The sequence below is a fragment of the Tyto alba genome, unplaced genomic scaffold (genome assembly GCF_018691265.1).
Source record: "Tyto alba isolate M040663 unplaced genomic scaffold, T.alba_DEE_v4.0 Super-Scaffold_16, whole genome shotgun sequence".
NCBI lineage: Eukaryota > Metazoa > Chordata > Aves > Strigiformes > Tytonidae > Tyto > Tyto alba.
Genome location: NW_024881278.1, coordinates 26,222,089 through 26,237,777, shown reverse-complemented (window position 1 = coordinate 26,237,777; position 15,689 = coordinate 26,222,089).

The window sequence follows — 15,689 nt, the reverse complement described above, 5'->3', positions numbered from 1 at the left end:
CAGGCATGTAGACCCTCACCTATAGCTGCTGGCAAGCCCACCAGCAGCCCATTCATTTTCCCATGGAAAACATTGGGAAAACATTTCTCTGTTCGATTACCTGGGCAGATCTGGTGATGAGGAGTTGGTCTTTTCCATGACTGACAATCCTGGTCATAACAGGGTCCCCTTTGTAACACCAGTCTTTCCAAAATCCTTCCCACTCACCTTGCTTCATCTATCCCAGGACCAGACACACCATCACCATGTAGCCAAGCCATGACCTACCCCTGTAAAAATGGCACTTGCTTCATGGCTCAGCAAGCTGTGCAGAGCGAGGTTTATCACTGATTCATGAGACTGTCATGCTGCGGGCCAGATTCCTATCACCCAGTTTGTAAATCTGTGTAACCAAGCCCTATCTCAGAGCATTTTTCCAGCGTATGCTGCTGTAGTAGATGTGGTTGTCAGCATAGGATTCTTGACAAGAAACAAAAGATTTTTACTGAGTTCTCTAATGTGGTGATTCATCTTTTTTCAGGTTTCATCTATTATTAATTGTTATTATTATTTTTATAATTTGTTAAGCACTTGCAGCATATTTCTTCACACACAAGACTAAATTATGGTCCCGATCTTTGAGAGGCTGTATTTTAAGTAGACAGATTTTTCTCACAAACTGCTATGAGCTCATCATAATTTCTGCAATATTTACAGTATGTCTTAAAGGCCTACCACCTAGAGCTTCAGCTTTCTTTTTATTTTTAAAGGCATTTCTTCTCCTTCTGTTTGCAATGAGATAAAACAGATTTAGAAACCTAACAGGTCTTAAAAAAAAAAAAAAACAAAAAAAAAACAAACACCTTCAGTATTTTCTTATTAATCATATGTTTTCTCAGCTAATTTTTCAAGAACTACAGAAGACTCATAAGAAAACCCAAAGAAAGCCAATATTAGTAAAATTACACTCTTCAAACACAGCAAAAGGAAATACCCCATGTTTCATACATGTGATCATGTTTCTTATACTGTGGCTTGTCCTACGTGATGGTATACAGAAGAAATACTCTTTGACCTCTTCCAGACTACATTGGACAGTTTGTGTATCTGCTGGGTTGCCTCTGATCTGGGGGTCTGGATTCGGTGTCTATCCTGCCCACCCTCTCCATCTGACTGTGGGATCTCAGAGCACATGTAGTCCCTATGCACTGCAAAGCAAGAAATGATCTAAGCTTTGAGGCAAGGACTGGGCTCACTAGGAGACATTTTCACTTATTGCCTTCGCAGTCCTTGCACCAAGCATTGGAGTTTCTGATTCAGGCACTTAGACATAATGAATTGAGGAAATAATTTCCATGGCTGTGGACTGGGGCAGTGAGTGTTGGGACCTGCTATGCTAAAATGTCTGGAGCAGAGAAAGCAGCTTGCAGCAAGGACTAATGATGGATGTGAAAGCTCAGGCCAATGAACAGTATTGCAGCTGCTCCCTGCATCACCTTTGAGAAACGTGATCTCTTTCCAGTGCCTGGAGGCAGGAAAAGAGTTCAGGGAGTGCTGTGGTGCCTGATTCTGCTGGCCAAACAGCACAGCACAGCACCTTTCACTCTCCAGCCTGTAAATGAGGCAGGAGAGAGACCTGTGGTTATTTATCGTTTTAAAATGAACTGGGCATATTGATTATTTTTCCCTATTCTTTCTGAAAAGACAATTAAGTTGGTATAACAAACAGCTCCACTAATGGACTGTGTCAGTAAACGATGTCCATCCTGAGCTGAAATGAACTGCCTCCTTCTCTGCTTGTTTGACATTGGTGTTCCCTGCTCTGGCACTGGTCCACATACTGACTCATGAAATCCTTCCAGACCCCCTGCACAGGGCTCCTCTCTCAAAGTGAGGAGAGCCCTGCGAGATGGGTCTGGAAGAATTTTTCTGCCCCAAAGGGCTGCAGTGCATGCAATAAGCAGATGCAATTCCTTCATCTGACATGGACTCCTTATCCCATTTAAACAGCACAGGGCAGCCACCACCAGCCAGAGGCTCAAGAGTGATCCATGCTCATTCAGAAGCTTTTTCCTGGGAAAGCACAGGGAGGTGACAACCCCCTCCTGCTACCTTTCCCACTCACACAGAAAACATGCCAGGAGTGGAAGATGCCTCTCACAAAGGTAAATCAGAGAGAGGACAACAGATGACATCCAGAAACCCAGCCAGTGCCCCAGACACTGTCTCTCTGGGAACCATCCCAGAAACCAACCCCCATTTCCCGATCCCAGGGATGAGACCAAATTGATTGGGAACGTCCCAGTAAAGCTTCCACAGGCAAAGAGGGGAACACACCTTCCCTTGTTGTTGTTGGATCCTTCTGGGACAGCATCCCAAAATTTCCATCACCAGAAATTATGATTGGGGGGCAGCAACTGTCAGGCTCATGACAGGCCACAGGATGACCTCTGCATTTACAGCCAGTGGGTCCGACAGGTGCTTGAACAACAACAGCATCGGCATGAACTGGCTTTGCACAGGGCTACACACTGTAGCTGTCTGAAGGTCTTCTGATGGTCTACAACGTGCGTTCAGTGGAAATGGCCACATCCATCAACTGAACCCCAAACTGGTGGGGCTATTTGCACATCTAAAATTCAGCACATGATTCGAAGTGCCATTGGATCAAGGGCCTGCAAGACATGGGGAGTGCCCCAGCTGAAAACACCCTAATCCCTCACTCTTTTGAGGGATGGAAGCACCTTGTGCAGAGAAATGAGTGCCAGGCTGAGCTAGTGGGGCCAAGGGTGTCAGTCATCTCTCTGAAAATATTACAGAGAGTGGCCGTGCATATTAATAACAGAAGCGCACAACCCAGGACTTTCTGTCTCTGTCAGAAAGCCCTTGATAAACAGTTGTGAGAAATACAGCAGCCACATGGTAATAAGAAACAGGCTTACATTTGTCACCTCATTGAATCCAAAACAACAAATATAAAATATGATACATCTTTCTCCAGCAGACAGTGTCTTCCATATCACCTGCAGGCCAGGTTCAGACCCACTGAGGAGGTTCAGGTCCCTGAAGGTTCAGGCCCCTGAAGGAAGGTATAAATTACATGCACACATATGCACAGGAGTAATTCCATGAGCACCAAACATGGTGACTTCACCACCTGCCAGTAGGGAAAACTACTGCACAGAGGATTAAATAGCTTGTCCCACCCTACTTCTGCCTATTTCTTTTTGCTGCCTTCAGTGAGAGCCATAGACATGTACTCACATATAGGTTGGCCTATAAGTCTCCACCTTACCTGTCTAACGAAGCCAAAACCTACATTTTCAAACAAGCCGGCTGTCACACGGCATTGCTTTCTCATCATGCTCACAACTCAGACACTTGCAGAGCTACTGGTGTGAATAGAACTAGACTTGTACACAGTGACTGCCAGAAGAGCCATTCAGTGTCTCTGCACAGACAAGGCACTGCCAGGGAAGATGCACCTATTGATAACACTATGCTTTTCTAGGTATTTTTCTACCAAATTATGGCAGGAATAGGGCAGTTCTTCCAGAACTGCAGTGGGTCTTCAGAGCTGTGAGGGCACAGCTCCATATCCCTACAGCACCAACCACTGTAGCCACACAAGCAAAACCCTACAAATGCAAATATTTGTCAAGGAAGGCACAGTTTAGGTCTCAAATTTATAACTGAAGAATTGATGCTCAGATAGAAAGCATGGATACATTCCCCAGCTCACCAAAAGAACATTTCTCCTGGATGTCCCAGGCTCTGCTAGCACTGAAAAAATGTGAATGACTGTAATCATGCTTCTTGGATTGAGTTACATGGCTAGTTGATCTTCTTTACATCAGGACAATGTGTCTCCCTCAAAGGAGTGAACATCTCTGATTTATACTTGAGAACCTCCTGTGTGTCTAAGGTAGGGTTCATACAGGTAATGCTTCATGCAGTTATCTCAGTCTGATGCTACAGTTCCCTTCAAAGAAACACAATGGAGGTGTGAAAGTGGTTTGTAGGGGATTAGATTGCACTGCCCACCTTGTAGGTGGGTGACAGGGTTCCAAAATCTTGAGCTGCACTCTTTGAATCCAGCCAGAACAACTGTTATAGTATGTAACTGGGCATTTTCTTCTTTTTTAATCTTTATTTTCTTGTTTAAAGGGCAAAAAGAAGATGGAGAGAAAAGTAACTTAAGAATCAACCCACTTCCACTCACAGTCAGAAGTCCTCCATGTACTCCCAGTTTGAACAAAACCAAACCTTTTCACTTTCAACATTTTTTCACTTTCAACCTTTTCACATTTTTCATAGAAAAGAGTTTTAAATCATCAACCATCTATTTTAATCAAGTAGTTGCAAATGCAACAAGATTAGATGACGTGGAAAGATAGGACTTAACATTTTCTTTAAACAAATATCCAAGGCTATCCAAGAGTACTCTCAGACTGATAGATTACTTCCATTGCATTCAACATCCATTCCCCACACCACCAGGACCCTGGAAGTCCCCAGTGCTACCGTGCCCTAGGATGGGACCTGTGAGTCATGTACCTGAGCCAGACATCCTCCGAAGGGCTTGCTGGGGAAGGAAAGAAAAGCAGTACTCTGGGGAAGAGGGATATCAGCACAGGTCAAGCCCAGGAAGGCAGGTAGTTCCAGGCAGGTATTCCTATGGACTGTTCCGAAAGCCCAGTTTTTGGTTTGAGTAAATATTTGTGCTGGTACGTAATCACAGCTGCCCTTCTCAAGTGCTCCCTGGTAATGCCTTCATTCATATTCCTCTGTACTGCTCTGTGTCTGTGGTTAAGAGCCTGCACAGACTCCTCTGCACGTACCACTGAAATGGGGTTACTTCATGTTTTGGCAGATAGATGAGATTGTACTCTGTATATTTACATTTTTAAAAAAGATATCGCTAATGCATTTCAGTAATGATAATAAAAAAAGTCTTTCTCGCCATTACAGTAATGGCTTTGAGCTAATTGCTTGCATTTGCACTCAAATATGGTTCTCCCCTCTCTGACTCATTTCCATTTTTATGGAAATCAGCTTGCTTGCTAGACTTTTAACTTACAACTCTTGAGGACCAGCTGTTGCCTGACTTCCTCACTCAGGTAGAACTTTCTCTGTTGATTTCAGTAGGACCAGTTATGGAAGAAGATGCTAGTTAGCATGGGTAAAATTGCCAGAACCCAGTTTACAGTCCATAGGCTGTGCTGGGAGATGCTCTGTACTTTCAGTGCCTGAGAAGGTACACCCTGAGGGATGCAGGCAGCAGAGCCATCTCCCTTGGGAACTAGCTTTCCTGCAGCTCTGCCTATTGCCCAATGGCATTAGAAAATAAATAGGGGAGCTCTCAGTGACTCTCTCATGTCATAGGCTGAACATGCAGCTGCTACGGACTACTACTACTACTTCACAGTGTCATGGTCTGTGTCCCCTCAGCCTCCTGGCTGATCACTAGCATAAGGTGCTTGGTGGCTAATTAATTTCCATGTTAAAAGGCCATCATTCTCCACAAGAGTCTGTGCTATGCTTGGCACATGTCAAAAAAGGTGACCAAGGTTGCTTTAAATTCATTTGAACTTCCTGTTTGACAGGTTATTGGAGCCACAGGGAACGACAAAGGAGTTATGAAGTTGAAAACTTGCTTTGGCCAACCTGCAGATAAGACAGCCCATTCCGCAATGAATAAGCTGAGGCCACAGTCCCACAGGATCCACAGCTGCTGACAGATCTCCTCCAGTAACTACAGGATGCCTTCTTTTCTCTTGAGCACCAAGGCAAGAAAAATGTAGCTTGAATCCCCTTCAAGCATTTACTGATCAACACAGTGACCAGCCCTAGTCAAGGATTATTGCACTTTTCACAGGTGAGCACAAAGCCCATCAGAAAGCATCTGCTGCCTAACTGCTGCAAAGCTGCCTCTGCTTGGAGCACTCCCAAATTATCTTGGAAAAACTGAGAACCACGAGCCATAGACCCTGAACACATGGGAGGAGAACTCCAGCTCTGACACCTGTGTTGGACACTGATCTGCAAAGGAGGGGAAGATATTCCACTGCCTTCCCAATGTTTGCATGCTCTTTTTCCACACACAATCTGGTCATGAAGAATCAGATAGTAGGAAGGGAGACCTGCCTGAAAGAGGGATGTGTGTTGTGCCAGTGTCTTTCCTTCTCCAGGATGATTGAGAGAGTCATTAACACCTGCTGAGCACCTGTGTTGCTTCTCTGCTCAGCCACTGTGAAGTCTTAGTAACTAGCATGGGGAGGGAAGCTGTTCTTGAAATACCTGTTTATGTTGATGTCAGACTCAAGTTTGGGCTTCAGTTCCCAGAGCTAAATAACTATACTCAGGTGCAACTCTAGTATGACTTTGGTCATGTTGGGTGAATTTCCCTAGGTACCTCTGCCAGAAGAGCAAGGTCTGTTCTGGCCATCCATTTCCATTCAGCAGCTCAGCTGTTTGGAGTACCACCAATATATTTCCTAAATCCCACTTTGCACAGATCCATGTACTCAACATTCTCCCCATATCTTTGCATGTTATTTACAAATTCTTTCCTCCTTTTCATTCATTCAAGACTTCTAGTCTTCCTTCAGGTGAAGCACCTGCAGATGTCCCCAGGAGCTTTGTCTGAAGGTTGCTGTGTCCGCTTCAATGCTGGACATAAATTATGAGACTGTACCCCTGAAAACTGAATTAAGTTACTTTATTACTGTGTCCTACTGCATAAATGTGGCCTTTTTTTTCTCACTTGTGAACCAGCTGAGGGAAAAATTATGTGAGTGTCTTATAGATCTACATTCCCAACACAGAGTTTGTTGCTCTATATCCCTAAATCTATCTGTCAGCTTTTATCACACATCAGGGCCCTTGCTGGAACAATGGCTCCACCATTCTTAAATTAGCTTTCCTTGTTGGTGTTTAAATGAAAAGAGACATCTAATTTGTGAGTGAAAACGTTTGTCATTTCTTAGGGGGATCCAGACACACAAAATACAATTAACATCTCTAAAGAACATTGCACAGAGGTTCAGCAGCAGCTGACAGGGAAAATGAAATGAAAACAAATAAAATCAGTTGTTCTAATACCATAACTCGAGTGGCAAGTGTAATCTTCTCCTTTTATCTGAGGTCGGAATTGCTTTCCTGCAACAGCTTTCATTATGAAAATGCGGCACTTCTCAGCACCAGAATATTAAGACAACACATGCCCACAGGGACCCAGATCATTTTAACGAGGAACAAACAATCCAGAATGCAGCTTTTATGTTTTTTTCTGAGCTAACACCTGCTTTGCAGCAAACGAACAATGGCAATGATAAGCATGACAGCTCACACATATCTGGGCTGAGATGTACGTCACTGGCATCTTTTTCCTCCTACCAGCTAAAGAAGGGCCTGGTCGCCAGTGTTACTTTTTGGACTGACAAAACCATTGGACACAGCCTGGGGACAAGGTCTGTGTTTTGTCAAGCTGTCAATCTTGTGGGACGTCCTGAACCTCTCAGGAGACTGTAAAAACATCCAGAATACCGAAGATATCTCAAGTAATTTATTGAGGGCTGAATGGATCTTTACCCTTGTTTTACTACTGTGGCTCAGGACTCATAAGACATTTGCTTATAGTCACGGAGTGAATTAATGGCCCAGGTAAAGGAGAAACCAGAAGGTCTGATTCCTGCTTTGTAGCAGCTTCCCCAAGGGTCCCAAGCTGCATATTTTCTCCCACATCAACCTGGGAGTAGGACAAAGGAGGAAGCTGTATACCTACCTGTAATTTTCTACAAGTAGTTATTTCATGTACCTTCCTTAAGGCCTGAGTGAATGACATCAGCACCCAGGGAAAAAAAAATATGCCTTGTGAATTTACTAATTCTTAAATCCAACTTTATTTATTCTCTGAATGAGCAGGTATCAGCTATGGCTGTGAAACTTATGTGCCAGAGCTCCTCAAAGTGGAATCTCCCATCCAGACCAGATTTGATATCTTGGGGATGAACTCCACCAAGGTTTACACCGTGGCATGCTTCCCGCCTTCCTGGGAAGACCTTGTGTCTTCCATTCCTTGAAGAGCAGCTGCCACGTGCTGTCCCAGTTGTGGCTGGTGAAGGCAGGGCTGACCTGGAGCCAGTGCAATGCCTCCCGCAGAGAGATGCAGCATACTTCAGGGAGAGATAAGGAACCGGGGTGGAATTGATTCTGATCCAGGCTAGGAGTTGAGCCATGCTGTCCTGTGCAATTATTTAAGAATAGTGAAATGTAACCTAGTGATTGAGATCCAAGTGGTATGACAGCTGGTGAAACTATTGCTAGTAATAAATATCTTTAATTCAAACAGGGTTTTCCCAGATAAAGACATCCTGACACTTACTGGAAAAAACAAAAAGCTTTGAGAATCATATGACCTGCCTTCAGTTATCTGACATATTTTTTTTTTCCCAAACTGTTCTTCATGTCTTGTCCTCAGTTTGCTTGTATCCATTTTTTTCACTACAGATTGGATGATGGAAGAGAGATTATGCTAATGAGATTTGCTAGCACTAAACTGCAAGCGACTGCATGTACAGTGGAGAACAGGGTCAGGATTCAGAATGACCTTAAGAGGCTGTAGAAATGGTCTGGGGAAGAAACAGGTTAGAGAAGGGGTATGAGTGAGATTTTACACTGTTGAATCAGCAGCAGCACAAAAACAGGATGGAAAGGTATGGGTGAGGTAGGCGTTTTACATAAAATCAGCAACAGATCCTATGATACCTCAACCTGCAGCAAGAAGCATACAGGCTGCTCATTAGAAAATACATTTTAAAAAGTAAGGAAAGCAGCACGGTCACATACTTTGCCTGGGAGTCTCCCACCAGTGGAGTGTCCCATCACACAAGAGCTTCAAGAAGAGATTTGGATAAATATCAGTCAGGAATGATTTGCATAGCAGTTATCCTAGATAAGACAATAAACTACAAGACCCTTCTACACCTCTTCCAGCTGTATATTTCTAGGGAGATTAGACCTGTTGCAGGACTGCTCTGTTGCTGCACAGGGGATTCCAGCCAGGGTACGGGAGAAGGAGGAGTACCCAGTTCATCCAAGGCCTGGAGATGGCCAGGGGCTTGAGATTTGGGACAGCCAGGGGCACAGTTTGCCTTGTAACCACAACAGAATCATTACTATAGAACAAGAGCCTTGAATTTGCAGTAAGGTCTGCAGAAAAACTAAAACTAACTTCACCTAAGGATTATTTTTCCTCTAGTTTAGGACTGAATCAGAGTTTCTGGTATGGCCGGTAAAATGACTGCCATCACTTAGGTAGTGACTTGCACAGGACTTGCAATGCTGTAAATCCCAGACACTTGGAAAAGGTACATTTTTCAGAGTAACCTCACGTAACAGCAACCAGTCTGGGATCTAGCTCTCCCTCTCTGTGTCCAGTCCCTAAAGTTTACAGATCTCTGACAGACCTCCTACCTTCAGCTTGGGTTATAAAAGGAGTCACGCTTTTAAGCTCTGGAAGTTCCCCATTTCAGTCCCTGGTGTTAGCCAGCATTGGTGTCACCCCAGTCACATTGCTGCTGCGTTATTTTTGCTTTGTGGATGAGAAGAGGATTGAAGTCTTCAGAGCTGCCAATCCAGATTCTTTTGGTAGCACTCCGCTCATTTATGCAAACAAAACCTGCAAAGCTGGAAGGAGATTGACACAAAACTTAGAGCAGAGTATGGAATAGTGATGATGCGTTTTGCCAGCCAGATAAGAAATCTATGTGCATCTTATCAGGAATCCAAGTGGAGACCTTAAAGAAGATGGAAGAGGGCAGAAAGGGCAACACAATTCACTCACACACATTGAAAGGAAAAGGACAGGAAGACCCTCAGGATCTAGAACTGACAAGATAAAGAGAAAATGTAAATAGCTTTGAAATTATTTCTGTGCCTTCTGGTTACTTCTGTTTTCCTTAGGGACTCCACCGTAGTTGGTGGGACAGCATCCGAAGTGACAGAGTACAAAGAGCACTGGTTTTCTGCTGGCAGGACTCTTGGTTTTCCTCCCTTGTTTTCCCTGGAACAAAATCATCACACTTCCATTCTCCACAGCCCGCTCCATTTCTCATTTCTCAGAAGCAGTTTTCAAGATTTTGTGGTTATATAAAATAAATAATGGAACGCAACTCAGATGTCAGCTCTGCCTCTCCCCTTCTCCCTCTCTCTTGTCCTTATTAAGGTGAGAATCTCATCGCTCCATTTGGAAAAGGATAGAAAAATTTATTCACAAGACAAAGGATGTATTTTTACTTAGTCTTCAAAGGATTATTGCTCAAAAATGAAGACTTTTTTCAGGATTACACATTGAACATCTACATGTAACAGAGAGTTCCCAGGACAATTAAGGGTTTCTCAGAAGGGTCCTGAAAGGGAAATTTTTGCAAAAAGACCTACTCTTGCATGAAATTTGTTCAGTCTGACAAAAAATGACTAGCTTTGTCTTATCCATCATAGGATACGATACATCAGAAAGCATGACACAGCTTAAATGAAGGGTATTTTGTAAAAGCAACTGACCTCATGCCAACACCCATCTGCATTCCCACTCTGCTAACGTCCCAGTTTTGTTTCTCTTGTCTACCACAGGCTGGAGCCCGGCCAGATCACCAGACTGCACACACAGGAATCCACTAGCAGAAAAATATGATTGAAAGCAAACAATTACTAGTAGCTAGTGTGCTTTAACTTCTGTGTGGGCAAACTCAGCCCTGACAGAAAATGGTGAGACTAACAGCCCTGGATTTTGAAAGCCCTGTAGCGTAGCGAGACCAGGGAGCAGACTGTGAAAGCAGAAGTTGTTATACATTTGCAGGTTGTCCCAGTGCTGTTCTGCAGGGAAATGGGCCTTCAGCTTCCATTCAGACTTTTCATGCTCCTCCAAGGGTACAGCAAGGGAGCCAATTAGCACTAACGACAGCAGAGATGATTTAGTGATATGGACACTTGTGTATAAGAAAACGACGGGTGCTGTCAGATCAGTGGAATAAAAAATCATTCCTGGAGCAACCCAGTCATGCCAGTTAGCTAGAGGCATCAAGTGTCCAGAGAGATGAACTGCAGATCCTGACCTAATTTAGCCTGATGAGCCTTTTTTTTTTTTAAGTTTGCTCATTACTCTGCTGTACTGTTCTTATCCAGCAAAGCACTGAGGTATATGCATAATTCAAAGCACATCCACACCCTGTTGTTCATATACTTAAAATTACAGATGTGCTTATCTGAATTGCTAGATGAAAGACTAGGAGCGTTACATGGTTATCTCAAGCACCCAAAACTCTTCTGGTAATACATCTGACGACGCCAAGATGCTGATAGTAGTAGTATGGGAAGCACTCACAATCCTTTGGGAAATGTAAATGCTATGATGGTAACTGCATAGCCACATATATAACTGTTCTGTACATCTCTGCATAGATAAACATATCTACAAATACTAACCACATCAGTATTTCCCAAATATTTCTACACAGATTGCCCTCTCTGTCTCTTCAGCCTTTCCTAGGTCACTTTGAATCACTGAAATCTCATGAATGCAGCAGGATTCAGGGCAGGGAGAGAGGGAGGAGTCAAGACTTGTAATTTTTAACTTTTGCACTTCCTAGAAGAATTTGTCTCATCTTTCTCTGTTCTCTGCTTTTTCTTTCACTTTTAGATCCTTCACCCCAGTAAAAATTTCCAGTAGACACCCCACAAACTCACACTTTCCCTCCGGGTGAGGCTGCTCACAGATTTTCTGAGAAGACTGTCACTGTCTCTTCCATCTGTCTTTCCAAAAGGAAACTTCACTTCCTTCACAGTCCCACACTGGTGCTCATGGGTACACATCTACTTGCAGCATGACTCTGCAAAATCACCTCTGTGCCTCATTAAAGGTCCCTAGAAACTCCCACGAACAGCACCAGAGTCCGTGTCTGTGTGTTCTGAAATTGCTTAAAACTCTGAAAGATGCCAGATTCATGAAGAATTTATGAAATAAACAGTCTATGCATAAGGGTCTGTGCCAGGTCAGCAAGCAATCTCCTTTCTAGCCTGCAATTTCAAGACCAGGCATCTTTAATTCCCACTTGCTTCAGAAGTACTCAGTAGGACCGGGCCATTAGTTAGTACCTTTTCAAGGAGTGATTCTGTCTAATTAATGCCCTACTGGATAGGCATCTTATAGGGTATTTTGATAGATGCTATATAAGGAGAGGTACATTCATTCATTATAGAAGTACGTTTTGCACCCAACCCGAGAAGCACACAGCCTATCAAAACTGAGTATGCAAACAGAATTGCAAGACACAGAGAGAAGAGGAACAGACATCACTGCTGAGAGCTGTAGAGCTCCCCCTTGATCTGTTGTGCAAAGCTCATTTTTTTAAAGACTGGAAGTGAGTGCAGAAAGCTCTCTGAGCTTTGGGCTAGAGGATCTGAGAACATGAAGGACAGTGTCTTCTTACTAATTTAATTTCTTTGATTTCTTTGAAGTCATTGTGGAAGATTTGGGTATACGGAGATATAACTGGTTTGCTCACTCTTTCCCATAGAAAAATCCATTCAGTAGACAATTATATTTTAACCTACCTGCCTGTTTAAAAATACACTGTATTGTAGGGCATCTGTAGTTAATAGGGCTGTGTCATCTCAGCCTTATCAGACAAATTTAATTCAGATACCACAGTATAAATGCAACTACTTTGCTTTCAATGTGACCATCAAAGAAGCTGGGAAGTGGAGGTGTGCCTTTGTTTCTTTAGAGGGTATGAGGAAGTCTTAGGAGGGTTTTAGATGCTAAAGCTTTTTAGATTAGAATTGTTTCATGTAATTTTCTTTAGGAATTAAGAGTTACCAGCAATTTGCTTCCTTGCTTCTTTTCTTTACTAGAGAAATCCAGGACAGCTGTACAGTAAAAGAGTTTATATCAACTTGAATAATAGCAAAATTATGGTATTGCAAGAGTCAAGAGAATGACAGTGGAGGAAGATGGAGAGTGCCAAACTGGTCTGGTTACACTTATTTAAGTCCATTCATTACTGGGCACTGCAGATGAAGAATGGTTTTGCTAAACATTTAGCATCATTGTCTTCAAAGGAGCTGCAGCAGCAACAGACACGTCACATTTACCAAGCACGCTAAACTTCCTTCAGCAAAATCAGCAACACCAAAACCAACACTGTGGCTGCTCCACACTTGGAAAGTGTAATGAAAAGGAAAAAAAAAAAGGGCCTGCTTTTCGTGTTTATTTTGGCAAGCACTATCATTTTTCCAGCCTTTCTCAAAATACTCTGAAATTGACACCCAGAAAGGGTAAGCTTCTGTAATTCACAAAATCTTTCACAGGGTTACTTTTTAAGGAAGCCCAGCTCTGGTGAAGCAGAGCAGCACAGCCCCCAGGGCATGCTCCATGCCCGGCCCAGGCTGCTGCAGCAACCCTGCCTGATCCCCTCCTGCCTCCCCCTCCTTCAGCCCAAACCCATCGGGGATGGAGGAGCTTTATGTCAGAGCTGAAATCCAGCACACCTTCCATGCTGGGCCACTAGTTTGTCCAGCAGCAACAAGATAGAGCAGCTGAGAAGAGCCATCAGCATTTACACCAGAGACAAGAGGTTTATTTATCACCAACCTCCACAGCTTCTCAGAAGAACATAAAGTCATTAGCACTCACTCTGCATTAATAACAGCACAGATTTTCTTAGCTGATGACCTGGAAATCCATAGTTTTCCCACAATGCAGCATCCCACCTCTGCCTTGCCTCCCAGTCAGATGGGAGTCCATAAGCAAGTGTACAGGTTAGACCAGAGGATTGTATAATGCTCTTAGTAAAGGGACAGAGGGTCACCTCCCCAAAATCTCATGACAACCAAGTTTGGCCTTCCTTCAAAGCATATCCAAGTTCCAACTTCCTTTCCTCCACCAAAGAAAAAGAAAACTTTGTCCAAAACTCAGATAAATAATCTTATCAGATTTTTTTTTCACTTGGAAGAAAAAAGTTGCTTCCTAAGTCTGCTTTGCAATTCAAGACAGGCAGCAACAGCGTGACACGAGAAGCTGGGCAGCGAGGGCACAGAAACACTGGCAGGAGCTCAAGAAGAGAATGAGCAATGCAGGTGAAGGAAGGAAGGGCGGGGGGAGTGGGGGGAAACCTGCGTGAAGAACCAGGAGTGGCACAGGGCGAGCGGAGGCAGCGGGGTGCTTGGTTGGGGCACAAAGCTGAGAGGGAAGGCACAGCCACAAGGAAAGCTTGGGTTCAGAGGCTCAGATTTGAGGAAAAAGCACCCAGAGTGAATGCCAGGGCCCTGACAGACACCATAAAACCCCTCACAACGCCCAAGTCTTTCATCCAGCTCGCTGCCAGGGCCCTGCTGCCTGTTGCAATGACACCCCATACACACTCTGAAGCAAGAGCACAGAAGTGACGCAGCCATGACTCCCAAGACAATTCGCAAGGGGAAGGGCTCGTCCAAGAGCAGGGGCTGTTTCTGGCCTGCTGAGCCCCAAAAGAAAAACCTACGAGCTCTGCAAACCGCCGAGCATCAGTGCAAAGGGGTGACTGCCCCACCACCCCCCTGCCACAGATCCCGCAGCCCCACTCTCCCCCCTGCAACGGTGCTGGGCACCGAGCCCACCCCAAAGATTTCATCGTAACTCCTAATGAGGTCGTCTTCTTTCATGAAAGCGTTTCCATAGCAACAAAGAGGCGATTTTAATCTCCAAAATAAAAGATGCAGCGAAAATGACATGGAGTTTTTTGGACAGGGGACAGGTTGTGGTCGCAGCTGCGAGCAGTGCTCCCCGGGGTTGTAGCATCCCCCCCCACCCCGCAGCGGGCAGCCCCCCCGTCAGCGGCGTGGGGCCAGCACCACCACGCGGCCACGGCCACCCGGCGGACCACTGGCCCCAGCCGCATCCGCAGCAGGGCAGGGGGCAACAGTCGGGGTCAGAGGCGAGCCCACGGGCCAGCGAGGGAATCGGGGTGTCCCCCCCCCCCACCCCCAAAACGGTCTCAGTCATGGAGCCTCCCGGCAGCCTGTGCGTTCAAGGCTGCCGCCGCACAGGCCCTTCGCGTTGCTGGAGGAGGTGGAAGATAAAACTGGGATGCAGGTGGGCTCAGTGGTTTCATCTGGTGGGGGGCAACCCGAACAGGTGGTTGCTGTCCTCTTCTGCCAGGCCCTGCTGGGGAACTGGAAAGCACACCCCCAGACTGGGGGATTAATTCAGTAGTACACGCTTCAGAGGACAGCAGTCATGGGGACAGACTGTTCTCACGTATAGGCATGACGGGAAGCATTATGATTATTATTCCCTCTCCCCCGAGCTGCAACACAGGCCTATACCCTAATTCATGGTGTGCTATTTGCAATTGCTTAGCAGGGCTATCAAGTATCAACCATCCTCCCTCAGCTCTACCATGATGGGCAGAGCAGAGGGGGAAGTACACTGTGCTTCATTCACTGCAGTCTAACACAGTCCCTGAGAAAAAAAAGTAGTATGTAGAACAAGTAGACCAGCACATAAAAGAGCAAAGCACAAGGCTTCGAGCAGGGCTCCCAGGTAGTCTGGTAATATAAGTAGAAGTATATATTAAGTAGTCGCTTCAGAAATAGCAACCTGTGTATGCTAGATGAATAGCAATACCAGCACTCTGGTACCATTATCACTTCTGGGGCTCACTAGCACT